The sequence below is a fragment of the Polistes dominula genome, unplaced genomic scaffold, assembly GCF_049000335.1.
Source record: "Polistes dominula isolate Pdom_NZ unplaced genomic scaffold, Pdom_raw_medaka contig_37, whole genome shotgun sequence".
NCBI lineage: Eukaryota > Metazoa > Arthropoda > Insecta > Hymenoptera > Vespidae > Polistes > Polistes dominula.
Genome location: NW_028301169.1, coordinates 5,378,899 through 5,399,505, shown reverse-complemented (window position 1 = coordinate 5,399,505; position 20,607 = coordinate 5,378,899). Strand labels below are relative to the sequence as shown.

Sequence of the window (20,607 nt, the reverse complement as noted above, 5' to 3'; positions counted from 1 at the left end):
ATTACATTAGAAATATATATCTTTACTTATAGAAAAGAAAGAAAGAAAGAAAAAAAGAAAGAGAGAGAGAGAGAAAGAGAGGAAATAAAACTAATTATAAATAACTAAAATAAATAAATAAATTATTAACAAATGAACAAATAATTATGTTTATTATACTTTTTTTTTTTTGCAAAATTTGGACGTATTCAGTTCTATCTACCATATCCTTCCGTCAGCCCATATTTTTAGCTTCTTTCAAAATAAATCCATTTGTGTATGTTTGTGTGGTATCTTTTTCTATGATATCTTTCTTCTTTTTTTCACTTGTGGCAAAGATCCATTTCGTGGTTATCTTCAAAGCTTTCGTTGGATAGATTGCTTTGCTCGGATGGCCTTTTTCATATCATTTTTATTTTCTACCTCGAAATAGAATCCAAGGAACGATGAATTTTAGTCTCTTACGACGACTACGATAAGAATACATTAGTTATATTGCTTGTATTATATATATATAATTCATGAAAACTATGTCAACTCGAAAAAATTTCCTTCGAAAGTCAAACTCTCTCTCTTTATCTTTCTCTTTCTATATATATATATGCTTACTTATTAATAAGTTATTTATATTTATATGATGACTTGGTCATTTATATATTCATATATGGTAATTATGAAATTTTAAATATTTAAAGGTACTTTACCAAATACTAATAAAAATATTCGAATATAAAATATAAAAAATAAAATAAAAATTAAAAATTATATATAAGAAACTCTTCCATCTAAATATTAAAAATTGAATATATATTATTAATTTTTATAATAATTATTAAATAATAAATAATTACAGTCAACTAAATAGAAGTATAAAAAAAATATTAAACGCAACGTAAATTGCAAATAGATAAGAAAGTATATAAAATGCAAAAAAGTGTAAAAAAAGGTTTAAAATCTTTGGTTTAATGTGTTACGTTATATCTAATTTTTTGCAACTTTGCAACGAGGATGTATTAATTTTATACGCAATACCCCACTTATCTATCTATTTATATAAATATATTAAGAAGAAATATTAAAATACAAATTAAAAATAATTACGTGCCTGTATAATTTTGATTACCATGATATTATTTATACAAATAATAATCTTTAATATTATAATAAAAAAGAAGTTATGTGATAATTCATATATAGAAATGGTATTTAAGAATATATAATATAAATTTATAAATAGAATGAAGGAGAGGGAGAAAATATAATATATAAGGTGTCAAGAAAATAATAACGATTAACACGCTTCACATTACGTTGCTAACCGATTCGAGAGTAAAATGATCTCGCAACGATCTTTTTCAACCCTGACATATTCCCCCTATTGCTATTGGAATGATAAATAAGAATCTGCAAAAAGGATATGTCAGAATAACAACAATGTACAAACGGGAACAGATTTAACCAAAGTCATAAATCCGAAATGAATCGAAACACCTATACTTAAACGGTTCACTTAGAAATTCATTTCGCTTTCCCTAAACTCATCGAATATTATCAAATTTAAATATGCTTCGATTCTTCGACAAATACATACGTTTTTCTTTATTACGTCATTTCTGAGATCAATTACTTTTTCGAACTGCAAAATTATAATTTTATTGACAAAATAATTACTTTGAACCGTAAGCTTAAGAAAAGTCTCTGGAAAAAAAGTAAATTAATTTTCTTCGTATTGACTTATTTTTTTATTTTTATCGAAAATCTTTCGTTATCAATCAATTTGATATCGAAATTCGTTAATCGTTCGATAAATTTAATACAAAGTAAAATAAAAGCTCATTTCTTATATAGAAAAATCATACATTTTGTTTGTAATAAATTATAAATATATAATTTATATAAAAATAAAACTGGTTTATATTTATTTTTACGTAATTTGTAGTCTAACAATAAAACAAAAATATAAAAAAAAGCAATTACAGACTCATCATAAATATGATAAAATAATTTTGTTTGTTTACTCTTTAAAAAAAAAAGAAAACATTTGCGACAAGTGAAAAAATAATGTTAATTTTCTTTAGAAAGATAAGGATAATCGTCAAGAATCAAGGAGGAATTTGTCGTTCTTTTGCACTACATAAATCGATATGAAATCTTCATAAAGTATTTCGAAAGTGGAACCAACGTGTTGTTAGTGTCACAAGTTAAGCAAGCAAGCGAGCAAAGTAAGTAATACAAACAGCAGACTCGTGTCTTGTGTGACAGTAAAAATCGTGACGCACGGCGCCAATTTTAACATTCGACGATTATCATAAATTTATGGCAAACGCGTTTAAAATGACCTCCGACGAACGTCTCATCGTTGTGACATACTAGAGAACAAAAAAATAAATTATTTTATTATTTAAATGAAGAACGTTTTACGTCAACACAATCCTCCTTCCGACAAATATAATTAAATAATTCCTTTCGTCATTATTAACAGTATTCAATTGTGATTATGAATTTTTTTAAATTTTATTAATTCTTGATATAAAGCATGATTATTATTATTATAGAACTGTTATATATACAAAGTGTTTATTTATTTGAAATTAAAAAATCGGTTCAAAATATTATAGAACTATATTTCAAATAGATTTAAACTTCTGATCAAATATCGAAAGTTTATCAAATACGAAAGCAACTTTGACGGATAATCGATTCTTTGCCTATAACTTTCCTAAGCAAAAACAACAACAAAACTTTGAGAGACATGCCAAACAAAATAAAAAGATGGAGCCAAAAATGCATACAAAAGAAAAAAAAACATTTAGGAATCTCTCGAAACGATTTCCAAAAAATAAGAAAAACAAAAATCAGAAGAATTGGAGTGGCGCTAAAGTAAGAATCTTCGTAGCAATAGAAACCTTGTTGATATTTTCGTTGTGCTGACACGTACACGAAACACTCGATAACACTCGAGTATCACTAACATCAACACTTACACACTTGTGAACACTCAACAAAAATAAAAAAATTAAAGAAATTAAAAAAAAGGAATATTAACGAACGTAAAAATTTAGCAGAGAGAAAAAAACTTCTTCTTAACTTTTTGAGTCACTTTGTCATCAAAGATGCAACACCAATCACCACTTAGAATGGATGAAAGAAAATAAGGGAATAAAGTGAGAGAAGAAAGAAATGTTTGAAAAATGATTTTTTTTTTGAAGATGATAAGACAAAGAAAAAAAGATGAGAAGAGGAAAAGAAGTTGAGGATTGCGAGAACTCGTACAGTTAGATACTCGCAGCTCTCTCGCGGTTTCAACTTGACTGGCTGTGCTGAACTCGGTATGAGCCTTCGAAACCACCAAGTGTACTCTGTTCAGAGTACCCCACCTCACTCTCTTTCCCTTTCTCTCTCTCTTTCTCTCTATCTATCTTTATTCAACTTTATCTATCTTACTCTTTTTCTGTATATGCTTGTGGACGGTGACGCGACGCGGGTTCTTTACAGGCTCGTGCCTAGTCGAGCTCGTTACGGTCTTGATCGCGATTTCCTATATCCATCGTGTCCTATGATCGATGTAGATCTTTCAATCTTGGAAAAAATTTTCTCGCAAAAAAGATCAAATCAGTATCAAGCGCTACTTCTTTTCCGTTTCTTTTTTATTTCTTTTCTTACTATCCATTTTTTTTTATTTCTTACCATAGCTCGAAGATTTATAATCTTTGTCCTATGATTTACTGTGTCTATTTACGATTAAGTGTTATGGTTATAAATTATATAGAGTTTTTTTTTATTTAATTTTTTATTATTATTTTGGGATAATTTATATTTTATATTATATTATAATAATTACAGATATAACGCCCTATCGTATCTTGTTGTCTTGCTTTTTTATTTAATATATTATTAATTACTTTGTTATTTTAGTCGACATAATGTACGATTACGAGTTAGCAGCTTGGTTTTTTATTTTTTTTTCATTAAATCAAATAAAAAATTATTGTTGATTATTTCGAATAAAAAAAAAACAAAAAGAATAAATAAATATGTGAGAGATTATAAATTTGATGTAAGATGAAGGTTTTCTCGATAACGATTCAATAATGACCATTTGAGCGATCGCGTAGAAAACAAGAAAGAAACGAAATTGAGATCTAACTTTATTTTCTTTCTTTTCTTTGTTTCTTTTTCTTTTTATATTAGAAACTAAATGCATAGTTCGAATAGAATTTTTCTTTCGTGTTAATTTCAGTAGAAAGTTTCATCTCTCGAATCTATTTCGAATTCCTCGATATACGCAGAAGAACGGCAAAAAATCGATGCACTAGTTTTATAAGCCCGTATTTCATGGACCGATACGTCAGCTTTGATAATCTAACGCTAGGAAAGAAAAATAAAATAAGTATAACATATTTTATATGTAATTGTAAAGAAAAATTCTCCGTATCACAATTTCAACAAAAAAGAAAAAAGAAAACAAAACAAATAATTTAATTTATTTTTAATTTAACAACACATCATTACTCAATTAAATTACAAAGTATAGAATTTATCTACAAAACTTTAGTCCCATTTATTTGTTAATAATAACAATAAGTTTTTAATAAAATAATGAATAATAATTTTAAATAATTTAATAGCCAAAAAAGAAATCAAAAAGTATCTTTGATTTTTTTCTCTCTGAACAAAAGAAAACAAAAAGAAAAATCTCTGAAATAATTTGTCGAATTTAACGATGACATTTTTCCTTAAATCATCATCGTAAACCTCAAAGGAACTCTCACAAACATACTGCCAAACAAAAAGCATACATTCATGATGAGACACAAACATATACACGTTCGCTACCATAATTACAGTTTCCATGTAAAAAGAAAAAAAAAACAAAAAAGAAAAAAAAAAATAGAAAAAAAGAAAAAGGAGGAAAAAAAATAAAAAGAGTGAAGAAGAAGCGGGCCTGGCCGTCTGCGTTTCTACTTTTGTCTGACAGAACTGCGACCGTTTCCACTGTATACAGAACACAAAGCTTGGATTCTGTCTTCCAACTGGAATGATACTTTTGTGTCTCTCTCTTTCTCTCTCTCTCTCTTTCTCTCATTCTTACAGATTCGTTCTAAAACGTGTTTTTTACCAACACACCCTCCTCTCCACTCCTGGCCCTTCAGCCCCGTTAACTCTTTCCAACATTGTTCGAGGAACATGTCACAGCACGTCGGAAAGCACGAAAAACGCTACTTCGATCGTCAACTCGTCTTTGCTTTCACGAATAATTTTACGTCTGTGATTATGAAAAGTGTCTATATATGACTACCTGTCTGTATGTTTGTGAGGGGTGAAGGAGGGTAGAGAAGGGTGGGTTTTTGTAAGGGATGAACGACTGTAAAAGTTCAAAGTATTGTAAAAACGTGGAAGAATTAGCGAGTCAGTTTTCTCATCTTCCTATGTTTCATCTATCTTTTTTCGAGCTTTCTAAAAGTTCATGTGTGTGTGTGTGTGTGGGGGGGGGGGGGTATTTGTGCAGATGGATTTGCGTACGTATATAAGCGCGCGCACGTGTATGTGTGCGTGTGTGTATAATGGCGATTATTTGCGCGTTTCACGTGCCGTTTCTACTATCACCGCCTTTAATAAAGCTTTGAACGTTCCAAGACAGGTTGCACGTAAGTGCAAGGAAGTGGTTACGGCCTTTAACTGTCAGACAACTCACAAGCTAGATTTATGCAAACAAGTTTTATCCTCTTCTTTCGATACGATTGATTTGATATTTGCTTTTTTTTCTTTATATATATAAAGTAATGTAAATATTTAAAATAAACTATATTGGAGTATTAATGAAATGAAAGACAAATGTGTGAATGATTCTGAAAAAGGAATCAAAATTGATGGAAATATTGCATAAAAAAAAAAGAAAAAAATATAATTTATATTGTAAAAGGGAAAATACCATATTTAAATTAATCTTAGTTTCTTGGCTGTGAGCTAAAATAAACAACACCTATTATTACTACTACTACTATTACTAATAATAATAATAATAGTAATAATTCCAGTAATAAAAGAAAATGAAAAGAAATATAATTATTATTACAAATTTTATGTATTAACGAAATACTTTTGCATTTGTATAATATTTGTTTTTTTCTTTTTTTTAAATTATCTTACATAGAATAAAAAATTAAATTAAAAAATGTATTTAATACTATAAAAAAAAATTACAAGTAATTTGAAGTGAAATCTACGATTAGAAGGAAAGAAAATGACATTTTGATCCGAGGACAACGTTTGCTTTCGTCAAGCAATCTCAACGTTAACTTTCACTCATTGTTACACAGAGTCCACTACGTTCGAATTCACAATAATATCGCTTAAGTCCTTGTAACTATCATAAGTTCTTTAATTTTATTGTGACGACCTAGACCTTTACAAAAAAAAATTACAAAAAAATGTGGTTTCCATTAAAATAATTCATTTTTTTTTTCTAGTGATACAAATTAGGACGATTTAAAAAAAAAATTTTATTTTTATTCGTTTGCTAATGCTTTCACATATTTAATTAGGACAATTTTCAACGAATAAAATAATATTTTAAAAATTTGAACAAATTGCTTTTAAATTTGAAATAAAAAAAAAATAAAAATGAAAGAACTATTATGATAAATCAATTGCCTAAATAATGAATAAAACTGAAAAGAAATTAAGAAAAAAGGAGGGTGGGGGAGGGGGGAAGAGAAAAGAAGAGGGAAAAAAATGATGGCATCGAAAAAGTTTCACGAACGATCGAGGGCAACCAAGCGTAGTTGGTTCAACGAGGACAGTGGTTAAAAGGTAGTTCCTGCGAGCCGGAAAAGAATTAAAAAAAAGAGAAAGAAAAGGACAGAGACAAGAGAAAAAGAGAGAAAGAAAAGGAAGACGTTATTGGAGTCAACGTGAGTTGAAGTCCGAACAACTCGTGATGATAGCTGTGCCAAGAGTAAAAGGAATCGTGTATAAAAGGTAGTCAGTCAGGTAGGCAGTCAGTCAGTCAGTTCGTTTCGTTGTGTTGTGTTGTCCTCGACTTACGTAACTAGTTCCGATTAGTTAGTACCAGGTACAGAGAGGTGGCTAGTCGTTTGGCAAGTGAGAAAAATATAAAGAAACAGGATGAATTGAAGAAGATTAAATTGATAATACTCACAAAAATAAATGCCAATAATTATGATAATCATTAAAAAGATTTGCACAAATTTTATTTCATATTAAAAAAAAAAAATAAAAAAAAAAAAGTTGTAAGAATGTAATAATAAAATTGGATAATTATTACAATTAAAAATGATGATTATAATGATGACAGTTATTAAAATAGACTTTCACTTTAAAATAAAAACATTATCCTTAAAGTGAGATTATTAAAAAGGTTAGATGACAATGATGATGATAATGATGATGAAGATGATGATGAAGATGATGATGAAAGAGATAAAGATAGGTTATAATTTGATTTGAAAATAAAAAGTTACCCTTAAGATGAGATTGATAATTGGATTAAATAACAATGATGATGATGATAATGATGATGAAAGAGATAAAAATAGGTTCGAACGATACTTACAACTGAAAGATTGTCCTTAAAATAAAATAAATAAATTTTTGACTTACGGTCTCGAGAGACCAAACCTCGCAACCGGCTACGCTCAGCGTATAATTGCCTAAGTTACGTTTCTTGATCGAAAGATCTTCAGGGTAGGGTGATCAGTCCTACGCCGTCCTAAGATCATCGTGGCGAGTTACGAAGCAAGCCTTACCGATAAAAACACGGGGCGCAAACGCTCTCAAGCCACGACGGAGCAGGCATGCTATCTCGTTCGATGTCGGAGAGCGGGACTCGAACTCGCGACTCCGGAAAAATTGTCCTTAAGAAAAAATAAATTTTACGACTTTGACATTTTATGACAATGACAATGATGATAATGATGATGATGATGATGATGATGATGTTTAACTTTCTCTTTGAAATAAATAAATGTGAATCTTTTTTTAACTACTTTAAATTTACTAAATTAACGTCAGTTCGTTACTACTATATTCAACTACCAATTAGTCGCAGTACGTCTATTCTAGGAAGTTAGATAAGTAAAGAAATCAGAGAAGGGTGTGGTGAATGATAATATGGTGAGTCCGCAAACGATTTGTTGAAGTTTCGAGTGACGACGACGAGGACTCGCGTGCTAGCCGTTGTTTGCTATCTTGTTACGGAAAAGTCAGACGCTAATTGGAAAAATTTGATTAACGAGCTAGGCATATTGGGTGTGTATCCATCGATGCTAATAATACGTCTTTTTTCTATTATTTTTTTTTCCAGATTTCTAGTTATTTATCTCTAATAGATGTATTACCTTTTACTGTGAAAAATATTACCTAATAATTTTTTTTTAGATTTTCCTATTTAAAATAAGGAACAAAATATTTTATAAAAATTGATATTTTTGTAGATTTTTGTATATGCGCTGCAAGTTCAATTTTTTTTTTCATGCAAATTTTTTGTATATATAATTGAATTTAAAACAATCTTTTTTTATTGTTGAAAGAGCAACGATTTTTTTCAAATCATGCACAGTTGTATGGATCCATCAGGACCTTACATTATACAAGTAGTAAAATCCAATAATACTCAAACGTTTCCAAGGAAACGAAGGAAAAAGTTTCATATGCATTCTTATATACCCATAAGTTTCATGTTAGATAAAAAATTGATTTTTTACATTTCAGTTAATAAAAAAAATATTCTAATATTTTAATAAATAATATTAATAAAAAAAATATACATGTATAGGTTGAAAACTGAGCTTTATAAACGACTGACGAATTGAAAAGTATTGAACTTAGCCCGGAGAGGGTTAAAAAGTTTTCAATCTAACATGGTGTGGAAAATCATGAAGCTCAAAACTTGTCAACCCATGTTTATGTATTAAGTTCAAAATTCAAGAACTCCTTTTCGTGTATTAGGCTTAGGGAATTTCTAACCCATCTATGTATACATTTCTTACCATTTTTTTTTTTCTTAAATGAAACTAAATAATTTATTTTTCCATCTGAAACGAATTGGTATATAAGAATTCAAATGAAATCTCTTTCTTCGTTTTCTTTAAGATGATTAAATATTAAGTCTTACTGCTTGCTCAATGTATGATTCTGATAGACGCGCATTATATTTACAAATAATTTTGTTTAAATGTACATTCAAAATTGAAATTTTGTTAAATGTGAAACTTTATCTATAAAAATCTGTTAATTATTATTTGAAACATATATTTTATCACAATGACATCTAATACTTTGGTGAGCGAATGCAAAGAGAGGAAAAGAAAGAGATTTCAAATCTAGACGATTAAATGAAATTAAGTTTGTCGTTTAATTTCTTTTTTTTTTTGTAAAAACGTACCAAGTATCACGGTAGTTCCCAAGAAGGAGAATTGTGTGTAACCGACATAAATAAAGTAATGTTTCCCTAATTACTGATCTCGTTGAACGAAGTCAAGGAGCAAGAGTAATTTAATCTCCCTAACCGTGCCAGGGACGCAATCTTCGTCTTAGCTTAAGAGGCTTGGTGCAAATGAAAACATCATTCGACGCAACTCTGAATATCTCGTCTTGGTTGTAATTACTCCTACGAATAGATGAAAACCTTAAATGTCGTTAATAATATCAAAAATTATTGTCTCTGCCTATAAGGTTAAACATTAATATACCAAAGTATTTATCGGATTGCTTAGAAAATTTGTATTTATTTAGCAAAATATTATTCAAAGACAACAACTATTCCATTTATTATTACACATTCGACATATATTTTTATTCAAAGAATTATTAATTAATTATTATTTATTATTTAATAAATATTAATTTATAATAAATAAAATTATTTAATACAAATATTTTTGCATAAAAATATATACTGAATATAAATTTTTAAATGAATAATGTATACGTGAATGTATTCGTATAATGTTGAATATACAATATGCCAGAAAATTCCTAAATAATTTAATAAATTAATTTTTTGTTTGTTTGTTTTTTTTTTTTTTTTTAAGCTACTGAAAACGCCAACAGATTTATGATCTGAAAAAAATAAGTTTCGAGAAAGAATAATTGATTTTTAATATCTTCAACAGTGTAGTGATAATCTACCTGAAAACTTTTGGAATCATCCAACATAAATAAAAAATAATAATAAACAAAATTTAAGAATAATGTAATATTAATTAATAAAATAAATTTTCTAATTTCCTAGCATAATAATGAAAATAAAGTAGACTTAATGCAAGTTTTTAATTACAAGATTTAAAAATATGACTGATTTATGGTACCGAATATTAACTTAACACGATTTTGTGAACCCGTGACCTAGCATGCTTTAGAAATTCACGAAGAAAAACCGGTTTAACAGATTCGACTAAATTATTTATGTGAGTATTTAAATATAGGAGAAAGTTTCCGGTCTCACATTGGACCCAAATAGTCTTCCATCCGAATGCGAGTCTTGTTTATATGTGTCTCTGCCTCCAAAATCATAAAAATGTTTATAAATGATTGCCATTTAAAAGATTATCAAATTATTTCCTCAAAACAATTATGTGAGTTTCTACAAAAATTTGATTTCTGTGAAAAGTACTTTTTTTCAAATTCAAAATTGTTTATTGAACGATGCATAAATTTTCTTTATTTTATAAAATATTAATTATTATAAAAATATTTGGAGACCCAACAGAAATAACTAATTTAATAATTTCTAGGTAATTATAAAAATAAATTACCCTTGTTCGAAATTTTGTAAGCTTTTAGACAGGTCAATAGATTTCAATCTACAAAAAAATGAGTTTAAAAGATTTCAACAACAAAAAAACGGATTTTTGAATCATGTAATTGTGAATGTCTTGTTGGCCAACCTAGAAACTACTGGATCACTGCATATAAATAAAAATGTACTGCAAACCATAAAAATCAACATAACATTAAAACCAAAAAACATATAAAAAAAATTGAAATTTCACATATAATATTTCTGCATGCATTCAAAAATGAATTATTAAAAAATAATTATTCCTTTATGTTTGTAATTGAAAAATGTAATTAAAAAAATAAGATAAAGTATCTATTAAAAAAATGCTTTTATTTAATAATTCAAATAACTTACGTAAGATAATTTTCATAATAATTGAAAACGGGAATTATTTCACGTGCTCCTCGGAAACATTTTCCCTTATAAAATCAAATGAGATTCTCGAAATAATTCATAATATTTGAGAGGATTCTAAATTGATATATAAAAATAAGCAAAACCGACGGAATTCGAGTGAATGAACTTTACAAGAAAATGAGAGGATAGGAGAGGAGAAAAGAGGAGGATTGAAACGAGGTCGGTTCAATATGGTACATATTTACATACCAGTAGAACTAAATGTGAAATGAGCTAGAGTATAATTTCAACGATCACGAAATACTACTGTATCACACTGACAAATAAAAACAAAAAAAAAAACAAAAAAAAAAGTAACAAAGAAAGACAAAACAAAATCTCGATTAGAAAATGAATAGGTTAAATACACAAGCATCATCGTGACCATTCGAATGTTGTGTGTATGTGCGTGTGTGTGTGTTTAAAACTGGTGTTAAATGGGTTGATTATTGGAAAAGGCAAGTCTACAAAAAGACAATAAACCAGACCAGTCATGGTAGGCGTCACATGATAGACGTTTTGTTTTGTTGCTACTGACTCTTTCCTCATAGTTACGCACGCGACGCACACACATACACAGACAATCGGAGGAAAAGAGACAGATATATTATACATACAATTATACATACGTGTACAGAAATAATTATAGAGAATAATTGTATATATAATTTAAAAAAAAGTTTGTTCTGTTTTCCTAAAATTTTAAATCGCAATTTTTTAATATATAATTTACTGTACATAAATAATATAAAGTAAAGTAAAACCTCTCTAAGATCTGATGTTTTTGTATATGCATGTCAAGTATGGTTGTTGTAATTTTATGGTTTATTTTTTTTTCATTGTATATAATGTAACTTGTTTGTTAATTTTATTTTTACACAATTATTATATAGACTTACGTTAACGGTTTTCTAGTTCATATTATGCAACGAAGTAATGCAGATAGATTGTAAGACTTTTTTATTGATTGATAGCAGAGGAAACAAACCGTTTTAACTAGTAAAAGAAAGAGTAATAAAGGCGTACATAAATAATATAATATAAAATAATATTATACACATATATTATTAACACTAATTGTATAATATTATTTAATGCATAATCTTAATTAAGTATAAACTTTTACATTCATACATTGTATATTTCTATAATTTTATTTTTATGTTTATACAGGGTTTCCCATATAACTCACGATTCACGATTTTTCAAAGACTTGCGATAATTTGCCAAAAAAATAGTTTAAACAAAAGTTTATCTGTTTTTGATTGTCTATACATTTCAATTAAAAAAAAAATTTTTTTTCTATGTTTTTTAAGGCTACCTTTGTTTTTTTTAATGACACCCTATATTTTTGACCTTACAGTATTATATCCCGTATTAATACGAATTCAATGAACTATAATTGTATACCATGACCTATGGATGACCTTGAAATTTTGTCCTACCGGCGCCAAGCGAAAAAATTTTGATGAAACGTACAGACTGCAAAGTGTTAATAGCAATTTTTTCTTTGTTGTTAATTGTCGACACTTCGTAGTTAAGTTTCTAGTAATAAAACATTAGTCAAGGCTCCTTAATTGAATGTAATTTTTTGAGTCTTTTAATAATAAATACAAGTTATTATCGTCCATTTTTATTAATTTCTTTGTTTTCAAAGTCATACAAAGATCATGATATACTAATTCGTCGAATTTGTATTAATATGGGCCATAGTACTGTAAGGTCAAAAATATAGGGTGTCATTTACAAAAACAAAGGAAGCCTTAGAAAACAAAAAAAAATTTTTTTTAATTTTTTTTTTATTGCAATTTATAATCAATCAAAATTCTTAACAATTCTGTTTGAACTATTTTTTTGTCAGATTATCGCAAATACTTGAAAAATCATAAATACAGTTATATGGAACACCCTGTATATGCTACAGTTAATGTTGAGATAACGGGAATTTTATAGAATATCCTCGTAAATCAGATAAACTGTGAAATATCTGCTCATTATACACATTGCCTAGAGCTTTTATAAAATACCTAGAAAGCTTCGATCAATCAATAAAATATGCTTCACTTGGCTGTGTTTAGAGCACAGAAAGGGCCAATGCTTTTAAGATATTGTAAATAAAACAAACCATGGATATTTTAAAAATATATACAAAAATCTCTTAATAACTTTCGGTCGAGTTAAAAAAATGTGCTTCAGGGAGGTGTGTTCATAGCACGGGGGTATGATGTATTTTTAAATTTTAATAGTTTTGTTTCATTTGCAATAGTTTAGAAACACCCCCTCTCTCGCCCCCGTACTCCAAGCACAGCCAAATAAAGCACATTTTATAGATTAACCGAAACTTTCTGGACATTCTATAGAATTCCCGTAACTTGTTTTCATTGTTTCGAATATCCTTTGCGAAAGGATATTCTATAGAATTCACGTTTGTCCGTATATATATACACATTGAACAGCTAACACATGCACAATAAAAACATAAATGTACGAGGACAGACAATACGAGTTGGTCACATGCACTTGGTGAAAGTTATGCAAACCTGGAAAATTCTAATGACAAGGTTCATACGCAATTTCCGGGCCACCTACGATACACATTAATCTCTCTCTCTCTCTCTCTCTCTCTCTCTCACTCTCTAATTCTCTCTCTCTTCCTTTGTCTCTTTCACTATTACAATTTGTAATATTCCTAACTACATACGTATATGTGTAGTGAACATTGATTTTACATTAACCATAAACACGATTACGTTGTGGTTACCATCCTGCAATGGCCGCCGACAGGAGATGAAAGCTGATGTATTAAATAATCCTTTTATTAATTTTTAAATTATCTTTTACCCTTTAATTCTCACATGGCTTTGTACTATTAAAAATTTCGTTTTTCCTTTGTATAAATTAATATACCGTTTTACAATTATTTTTCGCTCCAACGTTTCATGAAAAAAAACTAACCTCAAAAAAGAATCCTTTTCAAAATTTCTTCTTGTCGTATTAAATTATAAACGATTAATTTACGTAAATTATCTATCTATCTATCTATCCTGTCATTACGCGGACAGAATAATTTTTCTCAGTTTTAAAAACGATGACTGGTAAGAAATATTAATTTGCCATACTTCAATTAAAACGACGAATTTACGATGGTTTTTCCTTCTTTTTCTCTTTTTCTTTATTTCCATTTAATATTCGAAATAGAAAGTTTGTTATTTATAAACGAAATATTTTTCTTAATGTCACTCACTTATCTTTCCGGCTCATAGGTTCAACGTCATTGATCTAATATATAAAAAAATCAATCATCTCGGTCGGTAAAATGGAAAGACAAAGAAAGATGAATTATATTTTTCCGTCACTCGCAAAGGTTGGCTTCAAGTCAACGACAATTTTAGCTGTTTCCAAGCGTGCTATTTCTCTCTCTCTCTCTCTCTCTCTCTCTCTCTCTCTCTCTCTCTCTTTTCTTTCCCTCTTTTTCGAAAGAAATTTTCTCTTTTGATATTAAAATAGAACCGTTTCGTTTCTTACTCTGTGACTTTAAGTGTAATATTAGCGCCATTGGACACTTCAATCAAAATAATAAACTTAATATAATAAAAATAAAAATTATAATAATAATAATAATGATGATGATGATGATGATGATGATGATGATGATGATGATAATAATGATAAACAACAAGTCGATATATTGAAATAGTTGTATTACATTTTTTCAGATCAATGATAGGAAAAGATAAAAGAAACTTGATTAAAAATTAAAAAAATTTTTTTTTGTAACCTTAATTCTTATTATTTTCTCTTATTATTTAAAATTCTGGATATAGGATACATCATATATATATACATTATATTATAAATTAGTAAATGAAAGTGGACGTAACCGTTGGAACGAAATTTTTCCTTTGTGAGAAACGTTCTCTCTTCCTTCACGGAAATACTAACTTATTTGATGAAAAGAATAAAATAAAATAAAGATAAAGATAAAGATAAAGATAAGGAAAGAAAGAAAGAGAAAAAGAAAAATCACCTTTCCTTTGTGAAAAATTTACGAATAAGTAAATAGATAAAATAAGTACTATATTATTATAGAACTTTGATTATAAAGTTCCTTTTGTGTGTGTGTTTTATTATGTATACTGTTATATATTTATGAGAACTTGAATATTTTCAAAAGAAAGAGAAAGAGAAAGAGAGAGAATAAGACTTCGTCTTTACTTAAGTAAAAAATTTAAACTCAATTAAAACTGAATTAAGTACCACTTGTATGATATAGTGGTAAAAGTAATATTTAACAATATAAGTTAAATTAAGAAAAACTAGAATTTGATGCCAAGGAAAACTAGGACGTTTTAATCATACTATCTTAAAAATGATTATTTTTTAATTTAAAAACTACAAGTTTAACAAAACAAAACAAAAAGTTGCTATAACTATAATTTAATAAGTTTTTAATTTGAATGATACAAAAATAAAGAAATATAATGTGGGAGGTGATAAAAAGATACTTTAGAAGTATCGTATAAGTATAAGAAGGTGTTCGTAGAAAAGTAGTACGAACCCGTAAAAAAGGGTGAATAAAAAGATACAAATAAAGTATGAAAATTTAGTATTTAAATATATATAAAAATATATATTAAAATATATTTATGTGAATAATTTGTTAGAAAATTTTCTTTTTTCTTTTTTTCGGATATAATAATAAAAAAAAATTTTTTGAAGGAAGAGGAGAAAACGCCTACTTCACTTTCTGCTCTATTATGCACTTCCTACCCAGTCACAATGGCCGTTAGGATATATCTACGTTGTAAAGAATGGTTCCCACAGCATTTATCCTCTTTGTTCGTGAATCTCCGGTAGTACTATAGGTGTATTACCTTCGTAAAATGCCGTGCGATTTTATTTTTAAACCTCGGCAATGATTTTTCTTTTTCTTTTTTGTTTTGTTTTTTTTCTCAATTTTTTATTTTTATTTTTTTCTTTCTTTTTCTTCAACGTTTTGTCACCACAATATAATACAAAACTAACGATCTCTCGTTCATATGTAGTGTCACGTCCATATTCAACACTACAGACTCCTCAACACTTTTCTACGATCCCACGCATTACATTGGAAAGATAAAAAGAAAGAAAGAAAAAGAGAGAGAGGAAGAGAGAGATAAAAGAGGAAAACACTTTGACTATCGGTTTAGAATTGACACAAATTATACGATGGGAAAGTTACTGATTTTTATCTTTTCTTTCATTTATTCGAGAAAAATACTTCAATTTATTATAGTCTTTAAGTTATAACATATATATATATATATATATATATATATATATATATATATATATATATATATATATATATATATTATTAGTCATATTTTTTAAAAACTACAAAAATAAACCAGAAGAAAATATTTCTTTTTTTCTAAATAAAAAAAGTACGACGAAATATATAATTCATTTGGTTCTTACATTTCAAAGAAATTTTTACTACAAGAAATAAATTATTTAAAAAATATCCCTTTTGATAATATAAAATAGAAAAAATAAAATACAATTATTAATATTCTTTGAAATTTTAAATTTAATTTGAATATCACTACATTGCGAAAAAAATTATTGCATTTTATGCCCATTAAATATTTAATTTTATAATAACACAAAACTGAGAACACCATAATTAGCACATAATTGGAAAACATTTACAAACAATTATCAATAATAATAATAACAATAAATAAATAAATGTATACATGTAATGATAATCACACGTTTACCATAAAAAATTAAAAAGAAATAAAAATAAGAAATAATCGTCAAAGAAATAATCATCAATCATTATAATACCACATATGATTTCGTAAATAATAAAATCTACATAATCAACATAAGTACACAATCTCCTACAAAAAATAAATATTGTATAAAAGTAAGAATGTATGGGCGAGATAAGATGATTGCGTTAATAATCGACAAAGTTATGGGGAATGGGAATAGGAATAGGAAAGAAGGGAGAGGGAGGAATATGATTCGCTGATGTTGGTAGGTAAGCTTCTTGAAACATAATTTTCGAAAGCGTACGAAGGAGAACGAAGAAGCGAAGCGTTACACCTTGTATTATAGCATAGAATAACGTTAGAAAAGCGTGCTGAGCTGTAAACTCATGTATGCACACACATATTATACACATGAGTAAGAAACACGTATATATGTGTATTCCATAAAGTTACAACAATTACAGTCTAGATCAAAAATTTGTTAAATAAAATTTCATAAATCAATTACTTTTTTCTATTTATTATTTCTCGAATTTTGTTGAGTTTGTAATTAAATTCGCATTTGTAACGAGTTAACATAGTAATTTTGTAATATGAATAAAACAAAATATTTATTTAAAATATTTATAAATAAAAATAACTGATTTTTATAAATCGTTTAGAAAATTTGGAATCATCTAATAACTTTTGGTCTGGCCTGTATTTTATGTGTATGAAACTGTGCAATGTAAACGCATATTCTATAAATTTATCTTACTACATATGTGTATGTATATACATATACATATATTATATATATGTATATATAAAAGTATGGGTGTATAATTTATGTTAGATTGTTGAGAGCTGGAAGGGGTAGGGGAAACGTCCTTGTCTATAACAGCGCAATATTTACCAACTGACCTAGTCAAAGCGTACCATTCACCGATCTGATTATCTATAGTTAAGATTATGGGGCATTCATACGCCATGGATTCCTCTTCTCTCTCTTCTTCATTTCTTTATATGCATTTTATAAGATCGAATGTTCGGAGAGAGTCAATAAAAAGTTATGATAATTTTGTATCTTATGTATATGCATCAACAATATATATTTGTGAATATGCGAATGTGCGTATTTATTTATCATATCTAAGTAATTTGTTAAGGAGGTATTCTGGTCTAGAAGCATGGATTTTAGGTACTTTTTCAAGTGCAATAACAAAAAGACGAATAATATTTTCACTATCTATAATGTTACAAGATATTTATTAATATTTCAAAAATACATGAAAAAAACAAAATAGTGAAAAATTCAAAATTGAAAAAGATATAGGCTGATGAAGTGGGGGGTCTCAAAAAATTGGTGCTCGACGGTTGTCACGATTGCAGCTCTTCTAATAATCCGAAATAAAAAAATAAAAAAGATTATTAATTAAGAATAATGCCGCTATCGTTCGAACTAAAAGAATTGAAAAAAAATTTTTTTTCACTAAATTACGGCTGTCTGAAAAAAAGATACATTATTTTTACCACTTTTTTTACTGTTCCGAATTTTTTCAAAATAGTAGAAATTGAAAATTGTTGTAAGAGGTTTGATTAGTACGATAGAGAAATGCATAGAGAAGACTCTCACCAAATTTCAAATAAATCGGTTAAGTAGAACTTGAGATATCATTGCAACCGTGACAAAAAAAACAGTTTCGAGAAAAACGCGTTCAAAGTTTCGCATAATAAGGGTAGGATATAGGAAGCCGCGTCACTAAAACAGCTATATCTCCGAAAATAATTAAAATTTTGGCATGCCCTTTTAAGAACACATTCTTGAAAGGTTAAGCATTGAAAATATCAAAAAAAAAAATTCGATTTTTTCAAATTTCTACACTAGAATACCCCCTTAATTGAATGTATGATTACTTTATAAATATAAATGTTAAATTTATTTAAAAAGAAAAAAGGCATAGAATTGATTGCCATCTCACTTATATTTTTTTGTTTATTCAGAAAGTCATTTAAAATAAACATTTGATTTTTACTGTATATTAATAAATATAGTTTTCTATTAACAAAAGTATGACAAATAATCGTTGAAATAATAAGAGATAACAAACAATCCATGTACCTTAATTATGATTAGAAAAAAAAATTGAAAAAGAAAAAAAAAGAAAAAACATTTAAAAATGAATGAAACTAATAAAAACTCTATCAAAAGTCAATTCGAATAAAATTGAGATTCAGATTGGCAATGACCAATATTTGGAAATAAAAAAAAAGTCATTTGACTTTCAACGAGAATTGACAACATAGAAAATTGTTTTATTCTGTATAGGAAACACGTAAAATGAATACATGACGAGTAAAACAGTGTGGCAATGATTTGAGTATAGTTAATTGAACGTTTTCAAATCGATATAATCGGTGCAACAGATTAATGAACGCACGATTAAAGGTATGCAAAGAACGTTTAAAAACAAACGATAGAGAGAGAGAGAGAGAGAGAGAGAGAATTGTCTTTGATGTATACGCACGCATACACACACGCATACACGTATCCACGCACACACACACAGTTTTATATTTACGCGTATCTAAACCGGATAAATACGATTGAATCGTGTGCGATCACTTATGGCTCAGAATTTGAATGAAATTGGTGACACGGCTACAATAAATCCAGAGAATGAGCTGCTTATGAAATCAAGCTGATTAACCCGCTAAAGCACGCACGCACGAACTTACGCACGCGTTTAGTTATATGCCTATACGTATTATATATATTTCTTTACAGGGCCGTACGTATTTACAATAGAAAAATATAAAATTAAATTAAAAATTCAATATCTAAACTGGGAGGAAGTCTCACTTTTTTTCATTTCAATTAGAATTTTATCTAAAATTTTTAATTCAATTTAAAATATATTAAATATTAAATCTGTTTCTTTTTTCTAATTTTTAATAATTATTAATATTAGACATTTTTAGAATGAAAATTAAATTTAAAAGTTAAGCCGAAAGAATAATAAATGGTTTAATTATTAATTCTTTTTTTTGTCATTTTGTATTTTTTGTTAAAATTAATTTGAAAAATAATTTATTTTTGTAATATTTTTTTTATACATACTTATGTATTATATTCTGACAACTGTTGTTTGTAATAAACACAAACAAAAAGACATTTTCTTTAAAACTGCTATTTATATACTACGATGTAAATGAATTCTTTCGGTGACCTGGAAAATACTGTAACCTATGTGTTTTTGAATATGTATGCGCGCATATACGTGCGCCTGTGTATTGATCGTGCTATAGTTAAAGCATCTTTGTGTGTTCATATATATGTGTGTCTGTGGACGTGTGTTCATTGAACCATGTATAAGATTATATGTATGCGTGGATCATGATGTAATTGAAACTTATGTATAATTACATGTATGTGGCGTATGGATCATGTTATTGTTAAAATGTGTGTGTGTGTGTGTGTGTGTGTGTGTGTGTGTGTGTGTGTGTGTGTGTGTGTGTGTATCACGCTGTTCAGCAACCTAAATTTGTAAAAATGCAATTCCAGCAAATTTGCTCGACAATATACGAAGCCAAGAAACCGATAATCGATTTTTATCCTCTATCTTATTTTATTTTATTTTTATTTTTTTAAGCAAATCATGCTCTCTCGTTAACAAATACAAA

General features: G+C 27.8%; 1 protein-coding gene across 4 annotated transcripts in view; it reads right to left on the bottom strand.

Annotated features, from left to right (window-relative positions):
* The window catches only part of siz (Brefeldin-resistant Arf-GEF family protein schizo), a 105,414-nt gene that overhangs the window by 46,456 nt on the left and 38,351 nt on the right, over positions 1-20,607 (bottom strand). The window contains exon 1 of one of the 4 annotated variants that reach the window (XM_015333186.2): positions 2,886-3,281. The exons of the other annotated variants lie outside the window; for them this stretch is intronic. The gene's annotated coding sequence lies outside the window, so the exon portion shown is untranslated. Of the gene's footprint in view, positions 1-2,885; positions 3,282-20,607 lie in introns of those variants that run through there. 4 annotated transcript variants of the gene reach the window in all.